The sequence below is a fragment of the Tamandua tetradactyla genome, chromosome 2, assembly GCF_023851605.1.
Source record: "Tamandua tetradactyla isolate mTamTet1 chromosome 2, mTamTet1.pri, whole genome shotgun sequence".
Classification (NCBI taxonomy): Eukaryota; Metazoa; Chordata; class Mammalia; order Pilosa; family Myrmecophagidae; genus Tamandua; species Tamandua tetradactyla.
The window spans coordinates 96,834,031-96,858,823 of NC_135328.1; the positions used below are offsets into that span (position 1 = coordinate 96,834,031).

General features: G+C 40.3%; 1 pseudogene; it reads left to right on the forward strand.

The window, feature by feature from the left end:
• Positions 1-21,782: 21,782 nt before the first annotated feature.
• On the forward strand, positions 21,783-23,026 carry LOC143657035 (RNA-binding protein 43 pseudogene; annotated as a pseudogene).
• Positions 23,027-24,793: the final 1,767 nt, after the last annotated feature.

The window sequence follows — 24,793 nt, forward strand, 5'->3', positions numbered from 1 at the left end:
TCTCCTCCTGGCTTCCAGTTTCATGAAACTCCCTGGGAGGCATATTCCTTCTTCATCTCCAAAGGTAGCTGGCTGGTGTACTCTGCTTCATGGTGCTGCAGCATTCTCTGCTCTCTCCGAATCTCCTTCATTCTCCAAAATGTTTCCTCTTTTATAGGACTCCAGAAACTTATCAAGACCCACCCAAATGGTTGCAGACATGTCACCACCTAATCCAGTTTAACAAACACTCTTGATTAAATCACCTCTCCAGGGAAATGATCTGATTACAGTTTCAAACATACAGTATTGAATAGGGATTATTCGGCCTTCACGAAATGGGATTAGGATTAAAACATGGCTTTTCTAGGGTCCTGTCATGGTCAGCTTCATGTGTCAACTTGGCCAAGTGGTGGTACCAGTTTTTCTGGGTGGGCAAGTGCTGGCCTGTCTGTTGCAATGAGGATATTTCATAGAATTAGATCATGATTACATCAGCTGCATCCACAGCTGATCCCATTTGTAATCAGCCAAAGAGGAGTGTCTCCTGCAATGAGTGATGCTTAATCTAATCACGGGAAGCCTTTTAAGGAGGATTCAGAAGAGACAGGCTCTATTCCTGCTTTGGCCAGCGAGACTCTCCTGTAGAGTTCATCCAGACCCTCCATTGGAATCGTCAGCTTCACAGCCTGCCTTGCGGATTTTGGACTCTGTGTTCTAGTGGTCACGTGAGACACCTTTATACATTTTATATTTGCAAGTGTTCCCCGTTGATTCTGTTTCTCTAGAGAACCCTAACTAATACATCTTGGCATCAGGAGTGGTCTTAAGAAACAGAATATTAAAAATGGGTTTTTATGAATGGTTTTCTACTCTGACTGGACTCAAAGGCACTGAGGACTCTGATTCCCATAATCAGAATGACACTCCCATTCTATGGAGTGGGTTGGCAAAAGAGATAGTCAAAATATCACCATTCAATTCTCCTAATGCTTTGCTTGTACGAAGCCAGGCTCTGGGGGATAATGTTTTTGACACCTTTACAGAGTTTTGTGGAAATAAGAGGTATAGAGATGTTGGCTGGTTGTTGTTAGATATACTGGCTACATTAAGAAGTGAAAGGGATGGGCTTAAGCCTTCAAACAAGAAGCTTAAGTGCCATCTGACAGATGTAGATATTTCTATGAGTATCCTGAAGGAAAATCTTACTTCCTGTAGCCATAGACTTGAGATCTCTGAAAATCAGACTCAGAATCTTATTGTTAGAGTAGCAACTTTAAAACATAAACTGAAATCACAATGTTATATGGCATCTGCCCTTAAAGTGAGGGCATTGAGTGGAAAGAAGTGGGACCCCTGAAAAATGGGATGGTGACAAATGAACTGAAAATGATGTCGGGGGTGAGGTTGAAATCCTAAGACATGCTGAGTCTTGTCTAGATAGCCCCGTAATAGTCTGCCCTGAGGACATAACTACCCCACCTTCCAGCCTGCATTGAGGAGTTGGCCACCCAACCTCCTCCTGAAGGGATTAGCCCTAGAATGATTAATCTTGTTTCACCAGATGAAACTGCAAATGAAGTCCCTGAAGCAAATGGCTTGGAAGATAGTTCTAATTCTTGTCATGACACACCCCCACCACCCCTCATTTGTTCCAGACCTATAACTAAAGTCCCAAAAGGCCCCTAAAGGTGAAGTACAAAGTATCACACATGAGGAGGTACATTATACTCCAAAAGAACTGTGTGAGTTTTCCAATTTATATAGACAGAAATCAGGGGAATATGTGTGGCAATGGATTTTAAGGGTATGGGATAATAGTGGGAGGAATATAAGGCTGGATCAGGCTGAATTTATTGATTTGGACCCACTAAGCAGAGATTCTGCATTCAATGTTATAGCTCAAGGGGTTAGAAAAGGTACTAACAGTTTGTTTGGATGGTTGGTTGAAACATGGATCAAAAGGTGGCCAACAATACCTAAGGTTGAAATGCCAGAACTGCCCTGGTATAATGTAGATGAGGGGATCCAGAGGCTTAGAGAGATTGGAATGTTAGAGTGGATTTATAATGCAAAGCCTGCTCTTACACCCCAGGAATGTCTGGAGGACGCACCTTTTACCATAACAGTGAGAAATAAATTTGTGAGACTAGCACCATCATCCCTGAAGAGCTCTGTAGTTGCACTTCTCTGTAGGTTAAATATTACTATAGGAACTGCTGTCACTGAGCTGGAATCCTTAAACACAATGGAGATGATCAGATCCTGAGTTGGCAAAAGCCAGGTGGCAGCGCTTAATCGCCAAAGACAGGGTAGACGTAGCTATTATAACAGACAGCAAACTCAAAGCAGGAGTCAAAATTATATGACTTTCAGAGATTTGTGGCATTGGCTAGTAAATCATGGGGTACCTAGAAATACAATAGAAGGGCAATCAACTAAATTCTTGTTCAAGCTGTATAAACAAAAGTGTTCTAGGTCAAGTGAACAGAAGTCTAATCAGAATTAAAAAAACACAATCACCACCCCTTAATCAATTTCCAGACTTGAGACAGTTTACAGACCTAGAGCCCCTTGAATGAAGGGGAGGTCAGGTCCTTTGGGGGAGAACCCTGTTAAACTGCCACAAATCTATACTGTTAATCTTCCTCCAAGCCTTCCCCAAGGAGACTGACAGCCTTTTACCAAGGTAACTGTGCACTAGGGAAAAGGAAATGATCAGATATTTGGGGGATTATTAGACACTGATTCAGAAGTGACATTAATTCCAAAGGACCCAAAACGTAACTCTGGTCCACCAGTCAGAGAGTGGGGGCTTATGGAGGCCAGGTGATCAATGGAGTTTTAACTCAGTTCCATTTCACAGTGGGTTCAGTGGCTCCCGGACCCATTCTATAGTTATTTCCCCAGTTCCAGAATGTATAATTGGTATAGACATACTGAGCAACTGGCAGAATCCCCACATTGGCTCTCTTACTCATGCAGTAAGGGATATTATGGTAGGAAAGGCCAAGTGAAAGTCACTAGAACTACCTCTACCAAGCAAAATAGTAAATCAGAAGTAATACCGGATTCCTGGAGGGATTGCAGAGATTACTGCCACTCTTAAGGACTTGAAGGATGCAAGGGTGGTGATTCCCACCAGATCACCATTCAACTCTCTTGTTTGGCCTATGCAGAAAACAGATGGGTCTTGGAGAATGACAGTGGATTATTGTAATCTCAACCAGGTGGTAACTCCAAATGCAGCTGCTGTTCCAGATGTGGTATCATTGCTTGAGCAAATCAATACATTCCCTGGTACCTGGTATGCAGCTATTGATCTGGAAAATGTTTTTTCTCAATAGCTATTAGTAAGGACCACCAGAAACAGTTTGCTTTTGGCTGGCAAGGTCAGCAATATACTTTCACTGTCCTACCTCAGGGGTATATCAACTCTCCAGCCCTGTCATGATCTTGTCCACAGGGACCTTGAACATTTCTCCCTCCCATAAGACATCACACTGATCCATTATATTGATGATATCATGTTGATTGGACCTAGTGAGCAAGAAGTAGCAACTACCCCAGACTTACTGGTAAGGTATTTGTGTGTCAGAGGATGGGAGATAAATCCAACAAAAATACAGGGACCTTCCACTTCAGTGAAATTTCTAGGTGTCCAGTGGTGTGGGGTATGTCAAAGGTGAAGGATAAATTGCTGCATCTGGCCCCTCCAAGAACCAAAAAAAGAGGCACAATGCCTAGTTGGTCTCTTTGGATTTTGGCAACAACATATTCCTCATTTGGGTGTGCTACTCCAGCCCATTTATCGGGTGACCAGAAAAGCTGCTAATTTTGAGCGAGGGCCTGAACAAGAGGAGGCTCTGTGACAGGTCCAGGCTGCTGTAAAAGCTGCTCTGCCACTTGGGCCGTATGATCCAGCAGACCCAATGGTGTGGGAAGTGTCAGTGGTAAATAGAGAGGCTGTCTGGAGCCTTTGGCAGGCCCCTATAGGAGAATCACAATGTAGACTCTTAGGATTTTGGAGCAAAGCCTTACCATCTGCTGCAGATAACTACTCTTCTTTTGAGAAGCAGCTTTTGGCCTGCTACTGGGCCTTAGTAGAGACTGAATGCCTAACCATGGGCCACCAAGTTACCATGAGATCTGAGTTGCCTATCATGAGCTGGATGTTGTCTGACCCACCAAGTCATAAAGTTGGGCATGCACAGCAGCACTCTATTTTAAAATGGAAATGGTATATATGAGATCGGGCCAGAGCAGGTCCTGAAGGCACAAATAAGTTACATGAAGAAGTGGCCCAAATGATCTCCACTCCTGCCATATTACCTTCTCTTTCCCAGACCAGAGCTATGGCCTCTTAGGGAGTTTCTTACAGTGAATTGACTGAGGAAGAGAAAACTCGGGACTGGTTTACAGATAGGTCAGCACAATATGCAGGTACCACATGAAAGTGGACAGCTGCATCAGTACAATCCCTTTCTAGGGTGTCCTTGAAGGACAGTGGTAAGGGAAAATCCTCCCAGTGGCTAGAACTTCGAGCAGTGCACCTGGTTGTTCATTATGCTTGAAGGGAAAACCGGCCAGAGGTGTGTTTGTATACTGACTCATGGGCTGTTGCTAATGGTTTGGCTGGATGGTTAGGGACTTGGAAAGACCATAATTGGAAAATTGGTGACAAAGAGGTCTGGGGAAGAAGTATGTGGATAGACCTTTCTGAGTGGACTAAAAACATGAACATATTTGTGTCCCATGTGAATGTGCACCAGATTATTAAAGGTTTTAACAATCAAGTGGATAAGATGACCCATTCTGTGGATACCAGTCAGCCTCTTTCCCCAGCAACTCCTGTCATTGCCCAATGGGCTCATGAGCAAAGTGGTCATGGTGGTAGCGATGGAGGTTATGCATGGGCTCAGCAACATGGACTTCCACTTACCAAGGCTGACTTGGCTATAGTCACAGTTCTGTGTTTTGATTGTGCCCAATCTGCCAGCAGCAGAGACCCACACTCAGCCACCAATATGGCACCATTCCCCGAGGTGACCAGACAGTTACATGGTGGCAAGTTGATTACATTGGACCACTCTCTTCATGGAAGGGGCAGCAATTTGTTCTAACTGGAATAGACACATACTCTGGATATGGGTTTGCTTTCCCTGCACACAATGCTTCTGCCAAAACTACCATCTGTGGGCTTACAGAATGCCTTATCCATAAGTGGAATCCATGCTTATTCCACACAGCATTGCTTCTGATCAAGGAGCACACTTCACAGTAAATGAAGTGCAGGAATGAGCACATGCTCATGGAATTCTCTGGTCTTACCATGTTCCCCATCATCCAGAAGCAGCTGGATTGACAGAACGGTGGAATGGCCTTTTGAAAACTCAATTATGGTGCCAACTAGGTGGCAATACCTTGAAAGGCTGGGGTAATGTTCTCCAGGAAGCTGTATATGCTCTGAATCAGCATCTGCTGTATGGTACTGTTTCTCCCATAGCCAGGATCCATGGATCCAGGAATAAAGGGGTGGAAATGGGAGTGACACCATTCACTATTACCCCTAGTGATCCACTAGGAAAATTTTTGCTTCATGTCCCTGTGACCCTGAGCTCTGCTGGTCTACAGGTTTTAGTTCCAAAAGGGGGAGTGCCTCCACCAGGAGAAACAACAATGATTCCATTGAACTAGAAGTTAAGACTGCCACCTGGTCACTTTGGGCTACTCATGCCTCTGGATCAACAAGCCAAGAAGGGGACTGCTTTATTGTCTGGGGTGACTGACCCTGACTATCAGGGGAAATAGGACTACAACTACACAATGGAGGTAAAGAAGAGTTTTCTTGGAATATTGGAGATCCCCTAGGACGTCTTGTAGTACTACCATGCTCTGTGATTAAAATCAATGGAAAACTGCAACAGCCCAATCCAGGCAGGACTACCAATGGGTCTGAAACTTCAGGAATGAAGGTTTGGGTCACCCCACCAGGCAATGTACCATGGCCAGCTGAAGTGCTTGCTGAGGGTAAAGGGAACATGGAATGGGTAGTGGAAGAAGGTAGTGATAAATATGAACTACAACCATGTGATCAGTTACAGAAACAAGGACTGTAATGCTGTTTTGTTCCTGTTATACTATTTAAGTTGTATGATATCAAGTTTAAGAATGAATATCACCCAAGGACTTGCACCCTATTCTGGAGAGTTACTGTGTTTCCATTTCTATGCAGGACAATTGAGTATTGTTAGGTGAATGGAAAAAATGTGCATTTTAATGTTTTTTATTTAGAAATTAGGTATGGTTTAAGGTGATATATATAGCTGCCAAGTTGACAAGGGGTGGACTGTCATGGTCAGCTTCATGTTTCAACTTGACCAAGTGATGGTACCTGTTTGGTTGGGCAAGTGCTGGCCTATCTGTTGCAATGAGGACATTTCATAGAATTAGATCATGATCATGTCAGCTGCATCCATAGTTGATTCCATTTGTAATCAGCCAAGGGGAGGGTCTTCTGCAATGAGTGATGCTCGATATAATCACTGGAAGCCTTGTTAAGGAGATTCAGAAGAGACAGGCTCTCTTCCTGCTTCGGCTGGTGAGACTCTCCTGTGGAGTTCATCCAGACCCTCCATTGGAATCGTCAGCTTCATAGTCTGCCCTGTGGATTTTGGATTCTGTGTTCCCGCAGTCATGTGAGACACTTTTATAAATTTTATATTTGCAAGTGTTCCCTGTTGATTCTGTTTCTCTAGAGAACCCTAATACAGGTCCATGCATCCTTTCAAACCAGCACAACAACAAAAAGACAAACAACCCAATTTAAAAATGGGCATAAGACTTGAATAGACATCTCCAACGAAGATATACAAATGGCAAGAAAGCAGATGAAAAGATGCTGAACATCAGTAATCATACAGGAAATGCAAATCAAAGCACAGTGAGATACCATTTCACACTCATTAGAATGGCTGCCATTAAAAAGAACAGAAAATAACAAATACTGGAAAGGATGTGGAGAAATAGGAACACTCATTCATTGCTGGTGGCAGAGTAAAATGGTGCACTGTGGAAGACAGTTTGGCACCAGAATGCTATGGATAGAACTACTATATGACTTGGCAATCCCAGTATTAGGCATATACTCAAAATAATTGAAAACAGGGACTTGAAGAGATATTTGCATACCTATGTTCATGTTTCATGATGGCATTATTAACATTTGCCAAATGATGAAGCCTATTCAAGTGTTCATCAACCAATGAATGGATAAAACAAAACCTGTCATATATATATATATGTCTATATATATGTATATATGTAGTTCCATCATATTAGATATATAATTCCATTACAGATATATAAAATTCCATTTTATATATATAAAAATATATATAATGGAATATTATTAATCCATAAAAAGGAATGAAGTCCTGATACATGCAACAAGGAGAATGGGCCTTGAAGACATTATATTAAGTGAAATAAACAAGACACAAAAGAACAAATATTATGTGATCTCATTGATACAAAATAATTAGAATAAGCAAATTAATAGTGTCTATATCTAGAATATAGGTTACCAGGGGATGGGTTGAGCTTAGGGAATGCAAAGTTAAGGCTTAAAATATACAGGGCTCCTATATGGAATGATGGATTCTGGAGATGGTAGCACAATGCTTTGAACATAATTAACAGCACTGAAATATATATCTTAACGTGGTTAAAAGGGGAAATGTTAGGTTGTATACATTGTAACAGAACACAAATTTAGAAAGAAAATCCACGGAACTGCAATGTACAAACAGTGAATCCTGTTTAACTATGGGCTACAGTTAATAGCACAATTTAAAAATGTGCTTTCATCAATTATAACAGTTGTTCCAAACCAATGCAAGATGTTAATAATAGGGTGGCATATGGGAACCCTGTATTTTATCCATGACTGTTCTGTAAATCCACAACTCATCTAATTAAAAAAAAGAAGAAAGGTATAGATTACCATTTAATGCAAGAACAAACAGTTCCTTACAATTCCTGTCAGGATTAAATCAGTGCTTTAAACGAAATACAAGTAAAATTGCTGTGGGAACAAGGACAACTGAGTGATCCTGTGTGACTGAAGAACTTTGGAGAAGTCTTCATAGAAGTGAGAGGTAGGATTTTCATGGGCAGAGATGTGAAGTGGCAGATTTCTAAGCTAGAGAACAATATAAGAAATGATACACACGCTTTTTTTAAAAAGCACAGTATAATTGGAACAGTTCTATGAAAGGAGCAAAGGGTAAATAACCCGAAGAGTATGATGGTCCTGCATGGGAGAGGACCTTGAACATCACATTGAAGAATAGGAGAGCCATTAACGGTTTTCGTGATGGGCTCTAGCACAATCCAACTTGTGTTTAGGGCAGAGCCAGGTCAGCAATATAACAGATGGACCAGATACGTAATGAGGAACCTGAACCTTGGGGCCACACAGAACTTCACTAGGTGATAAAGTCTGTGATCTAATTTAGCATGAAAGAATATAAAGCCACTTGCGTGGTACTGTTGCTCAAGCATATCCAGATGTTAAATTGCTAATGGCTAAAAAACAGCTTTCTCATTTATGCTCTTCAGTGTCATAAAGTATTTAATCTAACTTGTAAGAATCCACGTATTTTCCCATGACTGTCAACAGAGCTATGTTTCTTTTTGAATGGAAAAGCAAAAAATTTGAACAATAAACCTTTTTTTTTTAAAGTTTTCCTCAATTAGTTATCCTAAAAAAAAGTATTCACAACACTGACCTAGTTATGTTAGGACAATCATCCTAAGAGGCAGAAAGGCCGATCAGGAAATTATTGCAACCATTTTGACTTGGAAAGACTAGCATCTGAGCTAACAAAGAAATGCCCAATTTTCATGTGCCGTGCAGGAGGCCCAGGAGGCATCATGCACCACAACCTTGTGCGGTTCTATAACTACTTTGACCTTACAGGGGAGGAAACGTGGAGTCAGAGAGGTTAAGGCACTTGCCCAAAGTCTTAGAGATAGTAAGTAGAGGAACCAGACTTGATCGCCACATCTGCCTATGCCAACGCCCTTGCTCTTTACCACTTTGAAAGAGCATCTCCTAGCTGGGATGAGGGTAAATGGTTGGAGATGCATGACAAAGGCAGTACCAACCCATCTTGGCGGTGAACTGGGTGGAGGATGAGTGGTGGTCGCTCTACTTGCCATGCTAAGGATTCTGGACCGCATGCTAGAAAGCACATAAAGTCATTAAAGTATTCTGTTCAAAAGTATAATGAGATCAGGATATTGGAAATTATTGAGATAATTAATTTAAGACATGATATAGACCTGACCTAAGGCAGTGTGTGCTTTTTGTTTTGTTTTGCTTTTGTCAAACAAAAATTGCGAAATGTCCAAGTGTCACTTTAAATCATGTTTCTCAATCTTGGCATTATTGATATTTTCAACCAGATAATTCTTTGTGTGGGGAGCTGTCCTGTGCATTGCAGCATGTGTTCAAGTATCCCTGGCCTCTACCCATTAGATGCTCGTAGTGCTTCCTGCAGTTGTGACAAACAAAAATGCCTCCTGACAATCACCCAAGGTCTAGAGCCACTGCATGAAAAAGAAGTAATAATTGTAAAGTGCTTGATCAAAAACTAAGAACAGAAACTTATAAATAAAAAATAATAAGTAATAGACAAATTACAGCAATATTAAAAGTCAGCACCCCATGCCATGGACACTATTTGATTGATGGCTGTGAATAATGGATCTATAGTACAGCATTTCAGGGTCAGGGCCCATGAGCATCTCAGATGAGTGACTTTGAGATGTTGCTGAGAACTCTATCTATTTTTTATTCTGAGGCTGCACAAAGTTCTAATCTGCTTAGATCTGATTGGATGGTCCTTTGATTGCTCTATTCATCTGTTCATTTAATATCTCTTTCATGCCAGGGTTTTCTGACTACTCTCATAACCCAGCAATCATCCCAGCTATATCAAGCAGGATAATAGGGCTTTGCTTTAAGCTGAGATACTCTACAAAGCATAAGCAGGGGATTTAGATTCAGCTGAAGTTTCTGAAAGTTAAGAATGCAGCAGGAGTTACCATTTAGGCAACAACCAGCACAAGGCCCTGGTTTAGCTTTTCTTCCAGTTGCAAACATAATACTTTCATGTTTCCTTAGATCCCTTTCATTAAGTTAGAGCTTCCAAACCAAGCTGTCCCCAGACTTATCCCTGGCTTCTGTAGCTGGCAGATGAAATACACTAATGCATATTGTCTGTAACCATAGCATCCTCAGCCTATAGCCTACCTCCACCCCCATTATGTCTCCCAGTAGCACCATTCTATGCTAAGAGGCAGCTTGCTCCCAGAAGGCAGGCCTGAGTGATCCTCATGTCATACATAATACAGAAAAGATCATGGTACCACTCAGTTTTTCTGCTACCCAACAATAGCCACTCTGACTTCCTCCTGGAATGTGCCATTTAACCCAAGCCAGGTGAAGAATTCCAACTGATCTTTCCTCCCCTCATTATTCCAGTCTCTCATGCACCCTTACAGAGGCCCTGGACACCTCGGCCTCTCCCACCCCCGCCCAGGCATGGAGTAATGGCAGAAGCATATGAGGAAGTCAATTGACTTCTTGACCCTGCCCAATCATGTGGTGGCTGTCACAGGGATGTCAAATGTGAAGCAGAAGGTTGTTAGAGATGAGTCAGGCTCTTGTAGAAGTTCTGAGGGGAACAGAGAGCCTAAAGAGCCTCCAGGGACCCATCTGTCTTCCCTAGGAGCCTTGAGAATTGAGCTTCAGAATCAGGTGCATCATCTTGAGAAGCCATTCCACATTCTGACCAAAATTGGTTTAATGTTCCTACATAAAAAGGTCCCGAGCCAGGTGGAGGATCATTATATGAGCACGCACCATGGAACTAAAAAGGTTTGCATGCTGCTGGAAGGAATTTATGGGGAAATTTATTACAGAGCCACTTCTTATGTAAATTGTGTCCCATACGATGAGTTTAGTGGAAGTAGTGAGAGCAGGGAAGGTTATTTGGGCCAAATATCTATCATTAGCATGTCACCTTTGAGAAATAAGATATTCTTTATCTTATTTTTAATATCATTATGAGTCCCAAGAAGGGGAAGGAGGGCAGAATTAAAAAAAAAAAAAAAACCAAACACTCCTGCAAGGGTAACTCCTTGGCCTTTGTGGAAAGTCTATTCCTAAGTTCCTCCTGTAGACAAAGCTAACCTAGAAAAGAACAAAAGGGATGAAAGTATGCTGAGAAATGGCATAGGATGACAAACACTGCAAAGCAATGGGTCTTTGGTATTTTGGGTTCTTCCCGTCTTCCATTGTAAGCTTCTGGAGATTAAAACCCCTTTTATACCACAAGGACCTGTGACTATACATACAACAGGTCAGAGGAGAGGAGAGCGGAATGCCAACCCATGGACATGGAAGCTAAACACATCCATAGTCTATTTCTGGCCCTATCATTTGCTAGCATGTAATTGCAATAATAGAAGACAGTAAAAAAAAAAAAAAAAAAAATCAAACCCACCAGATCGTGTGATGCCTCGGCTCTAAGCGCCCACTGGCTCCCATGTCAATAAAGTGAAAGACACTGCAGTGACTGCAAGGCCTGGATGATGGTCTTGCTTGCATCTACCATGTGTGCATCTACCATGACTCTCCTCCTTCCCGCTCTACTCTAACCACAATGACCTCCTTGACCTTGCAGAGCACTCTCCTGCCTCGGGGCCTTTGCACCAGCTGTCCTGTCTATTTGAAACACTCTTCCCTAGATCCTCATACTTTCTCCAGGGCTTCACACAAATGTTAGCTTATCAGAGAGAACTTTTGTTATCTAAAATGGCAATGTCCCTCCATCCCCTTCCATCCTACTCCAGGATTCCCTGGTTTCCCTTGTCCTGGTTCATATTTCTCCAAAGCACTTACTACCAACTGGCATAACACAAATTATTTGTTTATTTATTGTCAGTATTTCACACTAAGATGTTCAGTCCATAAAGGTGGGATTTCTGTCTGTTTTATTCATCACTGCATCTCCAGTAGCTATAACAATGCTGTTTTGGTTTGTTAAAGTTGCCAAAATGCAATATACCAGAAATGGAATGGCTTTTAAAAAGGGAATTTATTAAGTGTAAGTTTACAGTTCTAAGGCCGTGAAAATGTCCAAAGTAAGGCATTCAGGGAAAGATACCTTGATTCAAGAAAGGCTGCTGGGTCCTGAACACCTCTGTCAGCTGCAAAGCACATGGTGACATCTGCTAGCTTTTTCTTCTCATTTTCATAAGGCTTTCCTGAGGCATTTTCCTTCTGTATCTCCAAAGGTCTCTGGCTATGTAGGCTCTGGTGGCTCTGAAGCTTTTTCCAAAATGGTTCCCTCTTAAAGGGCTCCAGTAACCAACTTTACCTCGAATGGGTGGACACACATCTCCCTGGAAACCACCTAATCAGAAGTTACCACCCACAATTGGGTGGGTCACATCTTCATGGGAACAATAAAGAAGATCCCACCCAGCAATATTGAATGAGGATTAAAAAACAGCTTTTCTAGAATATGCAATAGCTTCAAATCAGCACAAATGCCCAGCATGAAGCAGTACCTATGTAGATAAAGGCAAATGATCACCTACCATGTGCCATGCACTTTTCACAGGCAAGTTCCTCATAAGATCTTGCCAAGTAAATATGAATAATCAATCAGTCACACCCCGGTCTTGACACAGGGCAAGCCAACTTTATTTATACTTACTTAAACTCAAGTAATTATACCCTCCTTATAATACAGGGCTTTTCAATTGGATAATATACAAAATTAACCTGTAGCAATTGTTTGTTTTCAGGAATTTTCTTCCAGTTATCTACTCCTATCTAGAAAATCTTCCCAAAGATTAGTGTCTTATAACAACAACTATTTTACTGTAAATCACTCTTTTGTGGATCAAGAGTTCAGGCAAGTCTTGGCCAGGTAGTCCTACTGTTCCCCATGGAAGTTACTCTCTGGTATTCAGAGGTTAATACGGGCTAATCTAGAAGCCAATTTGGCTTCACTCCGTTGTCTCATTCTGGTGGGGATGGCTAGAAGGCTAGGCTCAATTGGGACTGTCACCCAAGGCTCAATTGGGACTGTCACCCAAAGTGTCTACAGAATCAATCCTTTGCTTTTAAGGTTAGTAAATTGAGCCAGAATGCAATTCAGGAAAGGAATTCCAAAACATGTTGTGCAATGGTGGTATTACTGAAATGCTGTACAGTCCCACATCTTCATGATCGATATGATTCTGAGCAGTAATCTTGTCATTTGTTGTCACACTTTCCATACTTCATATTCAGTCCCTAAATATGACATATACAGGAGGATTGTGGGAATATAGTGGAATCATATTTCCTCCACCAAAGCAACTGTTGAACTGACAGGAATGGTCTATTTTGAAACTCCTGAGTCTAATGGAAGACTGTGCAGCATCCAAAGAGCTGAAGAAAGAGGCTGGTAAATTGTGGTAAGTATCAGTGAATTTCACCCCCCACCACCATGCAGCAGATACCAACCACCACTCCCTAACTGTATGGCAGGCAGCAGTGGGGACTATATCCCAGATACCTGGAACAGCTCGCCAGTGCCAGGAACTTGTCCTCCAAAATCTGAGTGTATGTGATCCAATCACTTATCACTGCATTTTCTGATTGGCTACTTCAGAACACTTGAGGTGGAGAGCAGTCTCTTAGGGCAGCCTTTGCGCAAGTGGTAAAGTAGTAAGTGGTAAAGGAGTCTTGGAGAGGCAGTACCGATTTTTTCCCTTTTTGCTTTCTACTCCTCAATTGGGAGTAAAAATAATTTGGAAAAGTCACAAATGGAGAACTCTAACCCTCATTAAAACAACAGCCACCACAAAAACTACCAAGCCCAGTGGCGTGGGAGAACTAGATTTGTAGAGTTATAGCAACATAATAATCACAACATCAAGTTCTCAGGGAAAAAAGTTACAAATCACACAAGAAATAGGAAAGCATGGCCCATTCGCAGGAAAAAAAGAACTTTTCATAAATCATTTTTGAGGAAGCTCATAACCAGAACTATTAATCAAAGACTTTAAATCAACTGTCTTAAATATATTCAATGAGCTAAAAGAATCAGTGAACCTGAAGACAAGACAACTGAAATTATCCAATATGAGGAGCAGAAATAAAAATTATGAAGAAAAAGAACAGAGCCGCTAGGACTTGCAGAACCACCATCAAGAGTACCAGCGTATGCTTAATTGGAGCCTCAGAAGAGCAAGAGAAAGAAAAACGGGCAGAAAAAGTATCTGAAAAAATAGTGTCCAAAGATTTCCCAAATTTTATGATAGATATGAATATATATCTCTAGTAATCAAAATGAACTCCAAGCAGGATAAACTCTAAGAGCAAGTCACATCATAGCAAAATCTGTCTTTGTCCAAAGACAAAGAGAGGATTTTAAAAGTAGCAAGAGAGGATTGACTTCTCACATAAAAGGGATCACCAATAAAATTAACCTCAGATTTCATCATCAATCATGGAGGCCAGATGTCAGGATAACATATATAAAGTCCTTGAAGAAAAAAAAAACTGACAACCAGGAATTCTATATCCAGCAAAATTATCTTTCAAAAAATGGAGGAATTAGACATTTACAGATAAACAAAAGCTGAAAGAATCCATTACCAGAAAACTGCTCTACAAGAAATGCTAAAGGGAGTCCTTCAGGCTAAAATCAAAGGACACTAGACAGTAACTTAACGCCCCAAAAACAAATAAAAAAACACTGGTAAAGGTAACTCCATAAGTATCCTTGTATAACCTTGTATGATTGTACCTTTAGTTTGTAACTGCTTTCCCCTCCCCCATATTATTTAATAGGCAAACGTGTTAAACAACATTTTAAATCTACATTAAAAGGCATACCGTATTCAAAGAAGTAATCTGAGTCAGAGACAATACACAGAGAGAGGACAGGAAATATACAGGACTAGAGAGTTTTTATACTACTAAAACTAGGTTGGTAGTAGTCAAGGTAGGTTGCTGTTAGTTTAAGATCATATTACAATTACAAAGTAATCATTTAGAAAATAACTAAAAATTAAGAAAAAAGAAGGGAATCAAAATGATACACTACAAAAAAGCAACTAAATACCAAAAAGGGGGCAGTAATAGAATAATTGCAATGGATTTTTAGATTTTATACCAAAAGCATAAGTAATAACAACAAAAATAGATAAAATGGATTTCATCAAAATTAAGATTTTTTTTGTGCATCAAAAGACATTATCAAGAAAGTGAAAGTACAACCTACAGAATGGGAGAAAATATTTAAAAACTATATATCTGATAAGGTTTTAATATCTAGAGTATATAACGAATTACTGTAACTCAGCAACAAAGAGACAAAAAAAGCAATTTAAAAATGGGCCAAGGATTTGATTAGGTACATCTTCTAACAAGATATTCAAATAAACAATAAGTATATGAAAAGATGCTCACCATCATTAGCCAGTAAAGAAATGCAAATTAAAACTGCAATGAGATACCATTTCACACCCACTAGGGTGGCTACTATTGAAAAAATAAAATAAAATGGAAAATAACAAGTGTTGGAATGATGTGGACAAATAGGAATGCTCATACATATATTTGAGAATAAACTCAAAAGAATTGAAAGCAGGTACTCAGACAGATATTCGTACACCAATTTCATGCAGTATTATTCACAATAGCCAAAAGGTAGAAACAGCTCAAGTGTCCATCAACAGAGGAATGGGTGAACAAAATATGGTATGTCCATATAGTGAAATATTATTCAGCTGAATTATTCTCTAGGCCCAAACCCTCAGAGCCATCCCTACTGCTGCACTGTTTGTGGGGCAGTTTGGTATAAAACGTGACATGTTTGTGCATGTATGTTTGCGCCTGTACGAGAGGAATGTGTGTGCATGCATACATACACAAGTCAGTTCTAATCTGCACTCTCGAGGCAATTCGCATTTAAAGTTCCTAAATCAGATCTTGATGCTCCAGGGGATTAAGTAGAAAATGTGGATGCTAATCAAGAATCAATACCTTAAGGGTTAGCTACTTAACACTTAAAATGTTGATACCCAAAAGCCATATTAATTACTATAGGGTTGCTAGATTATTATTGGAAAAAATGAAAGGATTTCATTGCCCTTAAAATTTAAAAGATGTAAAGATATGGCCAATCCAAGATGTGAGTACTATTGACACTGAGCTCAAGGTTCTTTCCTAGTTGATCTTGGCTGTCCCCACTTCATGGATGCCCTGTGACCTGACCAGCCACAGAGCTGCCTAGTCCTGCCATCAGAATAGTCTTGCGTTTACTACAAAATGTATCTCTCATGCAAGGTGTTAGCTGGAGTACCCAGGGCAGAGCTACAGAACTAGTTGTAGACCTGCCTTGTACTGTTTGCTAAACATTTGGATACTTGTTAGAAGTTGAGCTTGCTTTTATTGTAACGGTCTTAGTTTAAATTGTCTCAGAAGAACCTGAGACGAGGATTTAGTGCAATTAATTTATCTGAGAGATACAGGGAACAAGGTAGGGGTGTGAGATACAAAGGAAGGAAGACAAGCCCACTGCCTCTGTGGGCAACTGGTGCTTAATCCTGCAAGGAAACTTGGGGAAATTAGGCAAATGAGACACCTCAGAATCATCCCAACCTAATGCAAAGGAACTGAGGGATTTATACCAATTTGTAAGTCATTAGTTGCAGGCTGCTATTATGGTGAGTGAATTACCTGACACTTATCTACCATGCACATGGGTGGAATGGTTTGGTCATTGTCAGTTCTGGAGAAAAGCCCTCAAGCAAAATGATGCAGACGCTGAGTGTAATAACTTGGTAGAGCATAAACTGAAATGTGCTCTAAGCTCCAAGGGCTACAGGCAAGCACTTATAGCATCTGCTGCAGCAACATACCACCTGACTGAATGGTCATGAGCAAAATCCCACATGGCCTCCACTTCCTTCTCTCTGTCCTACATGACCAATATTTATCAAAAGAATCAGCTGACATTTGCTGGTGTGAGGTGTAGTCCAGCTTAAATCACCCTCCTTCATGTTTTTGTACTTGCTGGTCCCCTCTTCCCAGAAAGCTTACTTTGAAACCATACTTTGAGAAACACCATCTTAAAAATTTGATAACAGGAAATTCTAAGAAGTTTTTATTGCCCTCCTTTCCCCTGAGATCTGCTTCCCCCAAGATCCCTGTGGAGCTAAGTTTGCCACAAGCACTCCCAAAGTAAGCCCCAAACCTTACTAACCAGAAGGAGCTTTTGGAGGAAAGGTTTGCTTCTTCACCCAAAGGTTCTCCCCTCCGTGGTGGTGCTGGGAGAGGCATTGCTCTTTGGTGCTTGTCAGGTACCCATTGTGAGTAGGGTGGGGCCAAAAGGGAAGAACAGGTGTGGAATCTGTGTCAGACCGGAGTTGATACTATTAAACACTGTATCAGTTATGTACTGCTACAATACTGCTGTGCAACAATCACAACGCCTCAGTGACACATATAACAATAAGTTTACTGCTTGGGTGTCTGAGGTCAGTTGGGATCAGCTGATTATTGACTGGGATGAATGGGGTTCTCTGCTCCATATTTCTCATATTCCAGGAGGCTTGTCCAGTCAATTCTTGTGGCAGTGGCTGAAGAGCAAGAGTGAGCCAAGCCAGCCTCCCAGCACTTCCTCAGACCTCTGTTTGCATTACCTTTGCTGATACCTCACTGACCCAAAGCAGTGCTGGGACTGGCTCCTCCAGCTTACTAGTGTCAACATGCAGGAGATGTGTGAATTGGTTGTTAAATCACTGGTAGAATGAAATTTTAAAAATCAGCAAACACTACAAATCAGGACTTTTTTTTCCCCGGATTGCTGGTTTAACAGTATACCACTGGCCCAAAGCAAGCCACATGGCTGAGGTCAGAGACAAGGGTTAAGCCAGAACAACCCACCCAGAGTGGAAATGCTGTGCAAGTTTACATTAAAAAAGGAATGAATTCAGGGAGGGATGAAGAATTGGGGCCCATTTTTGCAATTTGCCACAGGTACCAAACAACACCAGGACTGAGTTTGTTTCCAGGCTGTATGAAGTGTGGGACTAGTCAAGTCACTTTTTATTTTTATTTATTTTTCTATTTTTTTAAATTAACCAGGTCACTTGTAGTCTCATGTTGATGCTTCATTTGGCAACCTTTCTATTTCTCATAAAGACTCATGTGGTCTTGGATTTTACAAGAGCACTTTAAGTCTTTCCAAGGGCTATATTAATAAAAAGCAGGGACCTGTTTATTAGTCGGTGAGCTCTAGGGTTGGGATCTCAACCATTGCAGAGATGGAAAAATAGCTAGAAAAATTGATCCAAAAACCAAAGTGAGGGCTGGGAAGAGGGCTCATAATTCCAAGCCCTCGACTGAATCCTTCACACAAGCAAGATTTTGAGTAGGTCCAAGGGCAAGACTGCAGGGATGTAGGCATTGTGCCTACAGCTAGCCTCCCTCATTTTCAGCTCAAAGTCTGTAGGTTATATATTAATGTGCTTTTCTAACAACTTTATTTATCTTCCTGCTTATTGCACAGGAAGCTGTTTTAAAAATTATCCCACCTCTATGCCATCCCTGGTTTAGATGTTTGGCAGAATGTTATGTGCTAATTTTAATGATGTATAAAGGAAGTATCATGGCCCAGTGGAATGGAGAATGGTTTCTACATGGGGATTTGAATCAGTGTCAAAAGGAGTCTTAGTGTACATTTTATCCTCATTGTGGATTGTTGAACAGTACATTAACATTTGGAAGCTTCTGAGAAGTCTTGCAGTAAAGAAAACTGTTTAACCTTGAATAGCCCAGAATTCCCTCCACATATTTGACCACAGAAGCTTTTCTCTTGAAATACACATCACCATCACATGGGTCATTAATGATCTGGAGGACACAGTTAGAGTAACTATAGACAAGACCGTGGGGCACTGTCCTGGCTTTGGTGGGATGCCAGAGTAGGGGACCCTGGGGACCAGAGGAACCCCGAGGAGCAACAGATACAACAAAGAGATGATACCAGAATATTCAATAGCACCAATCATCTCCTTGCCTCCAGTCAGGAGAAGCTAGAAAAACAGTTCCCAAGTTTCAGGAGCTTTAAATAACACTTTTTCTATCACACTCATGTCCTTTATGAGTCAACCTGGTCACTCAGAGATCCATGCTAGTCGGACAGTCACCGTCTCCAACAACCCACTACCAAAAGCAAGGGAGCGTAGACAACACAAACTGGTCCTTAAAGACACATAATCACCTCCACTCACATCATCAGCCAAAGCAGCCATGTCGCTACATCCAACTTCAAGTGAACAGGGAAGAGCAATCTTACTGTATCAGCTTCGGTAGGCTGCTAGAATTGCCACAAATTTAGTTGCATAAAACAACACAAATTTGTTCTCATATAGTTTTAAAGGTCAGAACTACAAGAGGCTCTAGGAGAGAATCCTCCCTTGCCTCCTCCAGTTACTGGTGGCTGCTGGCGTTCCTTGGCTTGTAACCACATCACTCCAGTCTTCAAGGTCAGCATCTTCACATCTCTCTCTACTCCTTCTTCCCACTCCTTCTCTGGGTGTGTCAAATCCTTCATCACATCACATCCTCTTTTGCAAGGATACATGTGATTACATTTAGGGCCCAGAATAACTTTCCCATCTCGAGATCCTTAAGTTAATCACATCTGCAAAGACCCTTTCTCCAAATAAGGTAAAATTTACAAGTTCCAAAGATTGGGGCCTAGAATCTTTGGGGGGCCATTATTCAGCCTACTGTACCCATCATTGGCCGAGAAGGAAAGAAAGACAGGAAGGAGAGCCATGTTTGTGGACAAGCCTACTAATGTCACATTTAATTCTAGTCTCCCCTCGCCCTTTGTTACACTTCTAAACTAAGTGCCCAGGGTTCTGAGGGTTGGCTAAATACAGCTAAGCATTTGTTCCATTTCACACAGAGTCAGCAATGCACAGCCCCCTTATACAACCCTTTCTTTTTACAATCAAATAAATTAGGAGTCAGAACATATCACATAGCCAGGGCCACACAATGGTTCCAAGACAAAATAGAACAGAGGTCACCAGACTCATAGAGGAGTCATCAAATCCTACACCATCCTCTTTGTTAGCTCCCTGGTTAGACATTTGTTAGTAACCTGATTTTTGCCCTGTGTTATCTATCCTCCATAGCAACCTATTCTTCAACCCCCATCACCCTGTCTCCTAACCATTTTGCCATCTGACATTTTGTGTAAATTTATTGGTTTGATTGCTGTTTATTTCTCTCCACTAGAATGTAAACTCCATGACAGCAAAATCTTTGTTTTGTTTGCTACAGTATTTCCAGTTGCCTGGCAAGCAACTGGCTTTCAATATTTGCTGAAGAGAGGAATAAATGAGTCTTAAGAAATGAATTTCCAATAGCTTATATAAAGATTCTGCCATCATGTTAATTTTATGAATTATCATAAATATAATATCTTCTGATAATATCTTCTGGAGCACTACAAAGAATTATTTCTAGTATGGTTATAATTTCTCCCTTGATATTCTATATTTTGTTCTATTTTTTCTAAACATATTGCCAGTTCATAACAATTAATCAATGCACCTCATACAGCAAGTTTCTTTGCTGCAAATAGGCAAAAATCTAGAAAGACCTCATTTACATACATGATGTAATTTTTTTACTAACTTGAATTTTGGGTTTTTCTTTTTCAATTCATTCCTCTACTGCATTGCTTTAGATATTTTCAATCAAATGAAAACTACCCCCTTTATCTCCCTAGCTGGATTTTAGAATGAAGTAACAATCCTATCAAATAGGTTGTCATACAAGCTTTTGTGACTCCAAGTTCCATTTTATGACTTTGGAACAGAATCAAGACGAATACTAACTATGGGTCATCTAACTTTTGTTTATAAAACAAGGGTCTCTAAAACTCAGCAAAAATAAAATTGTGAGCATGTGGGGAGAGTGAGCACATTGCTTAATATAAAGATGGCCTGCATTTCCCTGGTTTTAGAGATGCTCAGGAGAAAAGAAAAATGAGAACTTCAGGTGAAAACAACTGGTAAATTCTTGTAAGTGGGAAGAATAATGGTTTTGATAGATTAAAGAGTTTGTGAAAGACTGACCAAGGTATATGTACAGGAAACTCTAAGTTGATAGAACAAAAATATTTATAGCTATGATCTTTTATCCCCCAGATCTTGACTTGGATTATTTTCTTATACACTCTGCACTGTATAACTTCCAGTGCCTCCATAATATTACACTTTCATTTCCCTCTACACCTTCAAATATGCCATTCCTTTCCCTGGGACCCTCTTCTCATGAACCAGTTCCATTCTGCCCTCAATAATCTAACTTTCCATTCCTGAACTGCAAAATGCAGATATCCCTACTCATGTAAGCTTATTAGAAAAATGAAATGAGCTAATGCACATGCATGCTTAGTCCCATGCCTGGCACATAGCGAACACAAGATAAATATTTGTCATTATTTTTACTGTTAGTATTCTCAGTAGGATCACTTCACTTGGACAAATATTTAGGAACGGTTATTTGGAGCATTTGGCAGGCAAAGAGGTAGAGGTTGGGAGCATGGGGTTAATTTGAAGGGATTACAATTTCTACAAAAAAACTCTATGTGTAAGTTCATTCCTGTACCTAAGGGTTATTTTGATCAGATTCTTCCAAAATGAAGCATAATTCAGAAGAAGAAGGTATAGAATAAAAAGAATTTAACTGGGGAACCACAAAAAACAAAACCAACACCCTCTGGTGCCACCCGGGTCCTACCACCAGCTCTTGGTTAAATTGGGGCTTCCTGTCAGCCACGTGGGTGTGTCTCTCTTCTGCCTTGGCATTAATTTCAAATGTCAAAGAATCTGAAGGTTCGAAAAGAACTGTTGTAGTTTCTGGCAGCCCAATTGGCCATTTTAGTAATCAAGTACTGGCCACATTAGTTAAGAGTCACTTCCAAGACACTGAGAATGAAGGTGGAGATGTTGAAGATGTTACATATCCAATAAGAACCAAGGGAGTTGACTATGTGATATTCAAGAGAAAAAAAAAAGTTGCAGAGAATATCATCAGAAAAAAGAAACACTATCTAGAAAAGAATACTGTCTTGGCTCAACTCACAGTCTCTCCTTTTAGTAAAAAGGTGTTTAGGTCAATAAATGCTGTCCTTCATCTTTCTTCATTTCGAAGTCAAGCTATTCTAGAGAATCCAGTAATGGACCTAAAAAGGAAAATCCCAACCTTATGTGTTCCAAAGGACTGAAGAGTCCTTTGGAACACAACAGAAGACTCTCTGTTTAAAGATCATTTCCATCTGTCAAGAGGCTCAAAGAATGTTTATTATTAAAAGTGAGTGCTTTTTTAGGGAAAAAAATGGGAATTTGGTGGCGTGAGGGAAAAATTTGGAATAGACCAAACCCCAAGAGTAGTCTACAAAGAAGCAATAACTCTGTGGAGTCCCTGGGGTCATTAGTACCTGAGAAAGCTGGAAGCAGAGAAACACTTGTTCTCAACACCAATGTATTCCTTTACCTGAAACAGAAGTGCAGATTTTATGAAAGCACACTGAAAAAATTCAATGTTCTAAGTCAGGAGAAAGTGGATGGTGAAATCATCACAATTTGTCTAAAAAATGCTCAAAGTAGTTCTCAGCCAAATTATGTAAAACAGGTGAAACAACTCATTAAGGAATGTTCACATTCTCTTCACTTTGAGCTTAGAAAAGAGACATTTATTTTGGTAGGAAAGGGAAATATAGAGAAAAGAAATATTAAGTTGGCATGTGAGGAACTAAGTTCTAGGCACCTTAAGGTTCTTATTAATTTTTATAGTACACACATTGACATTTCAGGATCTTCTTCTGACATTTACCTATTTTCAAAAGAGGTCATAAAATTGATGGGGCAAAAGGTTAATTAATGAGATCTCAGCAGTAATAATGATGAGCAGTGCTTCCCCTCATTTAGCAGTGACTGCCATGCATGATGCTTGCATAATATGGCTTTACACACATCTCATTCAGTTCTTACAGCTGTCTTCAGCATAGGCATTACTATCCACATGTTATGGAGAAGAAAGTAGGATTTGGAGAGATGGGAAACACTTTGTTCGAAGTTCTGTAGCTGACGAGAGGTAGTGCTGGGGTTTAACTCAGTCTATCTGACTACAAAGATAGTATCTGAGGTAAAACTTTGAAAGGAAAACTCCCTAAACTTTGAAGAAATCTCTTTCTCTGCAATCCCACATTACTAGAAGAGAAGTAGCCTTAATTCTAACCTGTGAGATGTTTGGATGATTTTGATTATGCCATTGGTAATTTCTTAACATTTGCCAAATTTGCATTTACTTCAATACAATTAGAATGCTGGCAAAAAAAAAAATCACTTGCAAAGCCGCCTAGGATGGAAAGTACTTCTGACGCAAATTACTCATTACTTGACTAAATCTCATTGTTACAAGGCTGCTGAACGTATAGGTCATTTCTACTGCTGCTTACTCAGCCTTAGTGCTTACATAAAATGCTTATGTTCCTGTTAAGATCATGAAGATTTTTTTTGAAAGAAATTGTAGTGCCCTTTTGCTCTTGTACATCTTTATTTAATATTATATTGTTAAATGACAGCGTTTGAGGAGTAGGATCAGGGGTAATCAGATAATAGCAAACACTTATTTGCCAGGGCGATTCTAAGTGCTCTACACATCTTTCACTCAGTGAGCATGAGGGGCCCAATATCAGTCCTCACCACAGCCCTGTCGGGGAGGCACTGCTTCCCAGATGAGGAAATGGAAGCACAGGGTCCTAATTTAACTGGTCCATCCTTTATGTACTGTGCTTCTCTCTTTGTAGAGCTATTCTCCTTCAATTCTACTACGACAATTGAGAAATATTTCCTTAAAGATGTCAGTAGATTCTGAAACCTCTCCTTTACAAAAGAAGATAAGAGAGCTTGTAAGTTATTTGGTTATCGATGACGCTCTTGAATTTAATTTTAAACCAGTTTTAAGTATTCAGGGCAGTGCAGAGACCCTCTTAGTTTAAATAGATAATGAAATATATGCATTTTGCTCATCTCAACATCAACAAATGTGGTTATTCGGATTGTTTCTATCTGTAAAAAAGCATAAGAACAACCTATACACTTTAATTTTTCTTAGCCATTGAAATCCCAAGTGTGTCCATAATATTCACTTCTGTGTGAGAAAACAATTTATGTCATGGGAAACTGCTGCTTTTATCAAGTGCCTGATAAGGCACCTTTCAGTTAAAATGGTGTGTCATTTTATTTTGCATCTAGGAGTTTGTAGTAGTCTGGGTCCAAACAGGAGAGAGAAGTCACATAGTAATTCGAATAGGGAAAGTTGAATACTAGTATTTACAGATATGGATATACTGTACTGTGCTAGAGAAAATTTTGTATTTCACGTTTTTGCATATTGCTGTCCAACAGCATGCACTCTGCTGTTATTTGTATAACCAAGTTGTATTCTTAATAAAAAGCTGACATCTTTAAAAAAAAAAAAAAGAATTTAACTAGCTCTACTACAGCTCTGGAGGGCCTCAGAAAAGAAATTCATTTATTAATAGATGTTTACTGAGTGCTCACTCTATGCCAGGACCTACCTACAGCCTAGACCTTGAGAAAACATCACTGAAGCAAACGACCAAATTCCTGCCCTATGGAGCCA